The sequence below is a fragment of the Pinus tabuliformis genome, chromosome 6 (assembly GCF_031772625.1).
Source record: "Pinus tabuliformis cultivar Carrire ecotype Pingquan chromosome 6, CPIR1, whole genome shotgun sequence".
Lineage (NCBI taxonomy): Eukaryota > Viridiplantae > Streptophyta > Pinopsida > Pinales > Pinaceae > Pinus > Pinus tabuliformis.
In genome coordinates, this window is record NC_142292.1 from 1,764,282,968 (window position 1) to 1,764,289,175 (window position 6,208).

The following is a 6,208-nucleotide window of genomic DNA, read 5'->3' on the forward strand; positions in this document are numbered from 1 at the left end:
AGGAAGTGGAAACAAAAATCAGAATTTTATTGACAAAGGGTTTAATTATCTTGGTTACAAAATTAAATCAAACGGATACTTCATTCAATATTGGGAGTGGATGATTGATAGGTTTGAGAGAAAACTGGAAGGTTGGACACATAGGTAGTTATTCATGGGGGGCAGATTGATCATGTTGAAAGTGGTATTGCAAAACATTGTAGTATATTGGATGTATTTATATCTCTTGCCGAAGCAAATTATTCATAGGAAGAAGGCTATTCTGGGTCGTTTTCTATGGGATGGGTGCAGCTAAAGGGAAAGTACCACTTGATAAAGTGGGAGGCGATAGGAGGCCCATAGAGGAAGGAGGGTGGGGAATTATAAGTATATATAGTTTTAATAAAGCTCTTATTATTAAGAATATGTTGAGGGCCACTACAAGTCAAGGTATGTGGTCTCTCATCATGAAAGATAAACACATGTTTGATAATTGTTTTAAGTCTAGGATAACACTTGGGGCCAGGAATAAAATAGAAAACTCATATATTTGGTGATGCATGATGAATTTACTTCCTTGTATGATGAGTTTTATTTGATGGGAAATTGGAGACGGTGCCACGATTATGATCGGTTTGGATGCTATGGTGGGAATGATCTGAGGTCATACCTTATCGGCTTAGCTTTTGAATTTCATTCACGGTAGGGGCATTCATACATTACACTAGATTTCTATAGCACAATATGATAACATTGATGGTAATTCTTGGAGAGGGGCGATAGATTTAGGCTTGACGGTCATGCACAAACAGGAATAGGAGGAATATGTATCTAAGCTTAGAGACGCATGTATATTTTTACAAGATCAACACCATAAAATGTGTTGAAATGGGAAATTATATAAAAGAGTGCAAATTTTTTATAGTTGAACATTACAATTGGAATTCATTATTTTTAAAAAATAATTTAATTTACTTTTCTTTAATTTAATTAGTTGTTAAATTAAACATTTTATTATTAATTACCTAATTTAATAAACCTTTACAATCCTAATAATTTACTTATAATCATTTCATAAAATCTTATTCTATTACAATTTTTAATAACTATCAATCCTTGAAAAAAAAATTGATGATTCACCACAAACCTAACAACGTGAAGTGTTTAATGCCTTTATACCATAATAAAAACTCAACCATAGTAAATAATTAATTCATTTTAATATAATGCACCATGGCATCTTATCCAAGAGTAATAAGTCATGCAATCAAATAAGTCAATAAATCCTATTAAATTGCCAAAAAATTGACAAATTAATTAAACAATATGCCCCTATAGGGAGAAGAGCAACTATTTTATACGAAAAAACGACTATTCTATACTTAAAAAAATAGTCTCATGTCTTAATCATCACCGTGATTTGAATAAAATTAATAATGAAATCAACAAGCTTATATCAGAAAGCTGGGTTGGTTCCAAATGACATCAACAAGATTATATCAATATATGAGGAGATGGGTCCGAATAAAAGGAACAAAGGAGTGAGGATTATCCAACACAAATATATACAAGATTATATCAATATATGAGGAGATGGGTCCGAGCAAGAGGAACAAAGGAGTGAGGATTATCAAACACAAAGATATATGGGGTAGCTATTCTGTGCGTTTCTTTGAGGGAGCATGTAAAGGGAGGAGGTGTGAATGTGGAGCTGTTATAGTCATCAATGCCATTTTTGGTGAGGAGAGGACAACTAAAGAGTAAGGCATAGTGTATTCAAAGTGGTGAAATGGTTGTGAAGATGCAAAAAAATATCAATGGTTGTGAAGATGTAAAAAAATATCATAGATTGGGTGAAGAAGAACACAAGTTTCAGTCCCTCTATTTTCAAAAATTGAATATGCAGCATTCTGGTCCTTGTGAGTACCTTTCTAGCGGTTAACTTCAATCTAATTGAGAGAGAACAAAATTGGATAGCTGCTCTATTGTCCAAAAAAATGATGAAACCAACAAATAAATTTTACTTTTACTGCTTATGAACAGGGACACTTGATTAACGCTGGTAGTATAAACTACTCATAGAAGCAAAAGGGAGAAATCTAGGATAGCTAGAAGCATTGACAGATTTATGTTGAAACATTAAGACTCGTTTTTTTTTTGTTGTTTTTTTGTGAAGTTTTATTACTAGGAAAATGTAATAGAATAATCATAAAGGGAAAATAAACTGATACCAAATAGATTGATGTAGGAAGTTTCATAAGAAGATGGAAGAGAAACATGAATTTGTACTATTTTTATATATTAATACAAATAAAAAATAAATAAAACGGACACGAAATAGTTAAAATTTATTACCCATTAAAGGCCTTCAGTTCGCAACCTTTCATATTTGCGACATGAGAAAGAGCAGCTCTCCAGCCTTGAATGATAGCGGAGTCGTGGCATGGCTTCTCTCCATTAGTTTGAGGGTCGCTGCTTGTCTTCTGCTCGAGTTTTTTCAGGGCTTCAGCTTATACCCCTTTTTTGTCATTCCAACTGACCTCCGAAGGCTCAACATTAAAAAATATTGGAACAATGGGAGCCCCCGACTTGACCATAAGAATTAGTTCATTGAGGCACCATGTCGATTCCCCATAAGTCGGAGAGAAAATTTCAACGTGGACAGAAGCCACTCGAATAGCAGCTTCGATTTGAGACTTAATGTTGTGTCCGGCCTACAGTTCAGGCCTGTCAAGAAATGGCCACAATCCATGTTCACGAAGGTGCTTGTCGAGATGGCTAACGAAGGTGTGTTGATATGATTGATGAAAACATCATATTAAGGACAAGAGGTGGAGGTAGAAGACGATGAAGCATGGGTCTATAGGACCAAGAGTGCTGCAAATGGGTAAATCACCAGATGGAAGCAAGGCTAGTAGCCAAAGGCTTCCAACAAGTGCATGGCATTGATTATGATGAGACTTTTGCTCCAGTAGCAAAGATGGAATCCATATGCCTTACACTTGCCATTGCGGCTGCCCAGGGGTGGGAAGTACATCAGATGGATGTGAAGAATGCCTTTCTTCATGGAGACCTATCTGAGGAGATCTACATGGAGCAGCCACATGGTTTCATTCAGGATTCATCTTTGGTCTGCAGATTGAAAAAATCTCTCTACGGCCTTAAGCAGGCCCCGAGAGCTTGGTATGCAAAGATGGATTCTTTTCTCTTATCACAAAACTTTGAAAGAAGTAAGTCTGATCCGAATGTTTACATGCTCAGGACACATGATTCTCTTCTTATATTAGTTTTGTATGTGGATGATCTCCTAAACACCGGCAGCTCAGCTTCAGCCATTGCTACAGTTAAGAGGGCCTTGCATGATAGGTTCTTGATGATGGACATGGGTCCATTACACTTCTTTCTTGGTCTTGAGATCGGCCAGGATTCCATAGGCATCAACTCTCTCAGGCTAAGTATGCACGGGATCTCCTCGAGAGATTTCGCATCACTGACTGCAAGCCAGCACCGACTCCTTTTCTGTCTGGGGTCCGCCTTGAGGATGGAGGTGACACTCCATTAGTTGAAAACACTCTCTACCGACAGCTAGTGGGGAGCTTATTGTACCTCACCCACTCCAGACCAGATCTCTCATATGCAGTAGGGGTAGTTTCCAGATACATGCAGGAGCCGCATGAGCTACACTAGAATGCTAACAAGCGCATCCTCTGGTATGTGCAGGGTACCATCACCTTCGGGATTCACTATGCAGCAGGCACTGCATTGAATCTCCTTGGCTTCACAGATTCTGATTGGGCGAGAGACAACATTGATCGCAAGTCCACCTTTGGATATTCACTCAGTCTAGGATCTGGCCCTATCTGTTGGTCAAGCAAGAAGCAGGATGCTATTGCTCTCTCTTCAGCTGAGGCTGAGTACAGAGGAGTAGTCAACATCACCATTCAGGCTCTGTCGCTACAACACTTCCTCACTGAGTTTGGCATCCAGTTCCACCAGCCCATTGTCATCTGGTGTGACAACTATAGCACTCTCAAATTTTGCAGGGATCCAGTACAGTGGTAGCAGACGAAGCACATAGAGATCCATATGCACTACATCAAAGTCTTAGTACATGATTGGGTCATTGATTTGTAGTTCTGTTCTTCAGCAGAACAGACTGCAGACATCTTCACCAAGACATTCACTAAGCAGAAGTTTCACTCTCTGCACAATCATCTTGGTGTGAAGGACACGGTTGCTTAGCAACTGTCTTTTCTTCCTCTTTTCTTTTGATTACATTGTATTTTGAGGGGGGGGTTTTCCCATGAGGTTTTCCCTCTTTCCTCAATTTTAGTACAAGTTGCACTATATTTTGGGTGACCTTTGGCCTTAGTTGCCAGGGCCCATTTTCTATTTTTCCTCATAGTGGTGTTCAGGGGGGGTGTTGGAACTACTACACACCTACATGTGGACTCTTAGTTAGAGCACGGGACTACATGAAAGATTCCTTCTGCATGATTTACTCCTTCTTTAACTTCGCAACTGGTTAGTTCTTCTGCATGATTTGCTCCTTCTTTAACTCTGCAACTAGTTAGTTCTTCTGCATGATTTACTCCTTCTTTCACTCCGCAACTGGCTAGTTCTCTCTGGAACTTGTTGTAGGTGTTGAGTCTTCTCATTGATCACCACTATGGTGCATTACCTTAGGATCTTCACCTAGTAATGCTATATCATGAGCATTGTAACCTATTTTCTAATGAATCATTCTTTTCTTCTTTTGATTTTCTTTTAGTGTTTTTGCTCTGCAAAGCTGTGTGTTCAACCTTTACTAACTAGATTCATCTGTGCAGGTTTTCTAACACATTTACAGCTATTCTGTGCGTTTCTTTGAGGGAGCATGTAAAGGGAGGAGGTGTGAATGTGGAGCTGTTATAGTCATCAATTCCATTTTACACTATTAATGAATGAATGATATTCAAAATAATAAGAGGTTTGTAATACGAATAAATATAAAAGTTCTCATATTCAAAAACCAAAGTATAATACAAATTTATGATAACACCTCTATACCCAAGTCTAATAATAAGATTTTCATAAGGCCATATCCAAAAACTATAAAAAACCAAATTTAAACTATTAATAATTATTTCTATGTTGCAATACAAATAATGTTAATTTACAACATTTAATAATGCATTTAATTACAGTTTAAAATTAATTTAATTATAACATTAGATCTAAGGCTTTTGTGATCCATTATGTAGATACCAATCTTTCACATTAATAACATTTTAAAATTTAAAATTTTTGTATTTTTATTGTTTTCTACTTTAATTTAGCTATTTTTAAACTAAGTGGCATGGACTAGCTATTATGTAGCCCTTGTTTAAATAGTAAATAGTAAATTGTAAATTGAATTTTATTTTTCTTTCATCATATAGACAATAATGCAAGAAACAATGGTTAAGCAAGCAATAAATTCAATGTTACTTAAAAATGTTATTCATGGATGTTCATTCTTATTATCCCGGTCATAAGCAAAGATATCGCATTGAGTTTTTGGTCAAACCTATATTAATTTGGGTTTGACCAAAAAAAAATTGCAAAATTTTTATAGTTGAACATTACAAATTAAAATTTATTATTTTTAAAAAATAATTTAATTTACTTTTCTTTAATTTAATTAGTTGTTGAATTAAACATATTATTGTTAATTGCCTAATTTAATAAACCTTTACAATCCTAATAATATACTTATAATCATTTCATAAAATCTTATTCTATTACAATTTTTAATTACTATCCATTTAAAAAAAATTACAATTTTTAATAACTATCAATCTTTGAAAAAAATTTAATGATTCACCACAAACCTAACAACGTGCACTGTTTAATGCCTTTATGCGTTAATAAAAACTCAATCATCATAAATAATTAATTCATTTTAATATAATTCACCATGGCATCTTATCAATAAGTCATGCAATCAAATAAGTCAATAAATCTTATTAAATTGCCCCAAAAAAATGACAAATTAATTAAACTATATGCTTCTGTATATGGAGAAGAGCAACTATTTTATACGAAAAAACGACTATTTTATACTTAAAAAAATAGTCTCAGGGCTTAGTCAAAGTTGAAGATACAATTTTGGTAGAGATTATGATTTTTTATTGTTTAAAATAAATTTCTAAATACATAAATATACTCAATACTCTAAGACATTTTTGAAGCACTATACTAGTGTAGA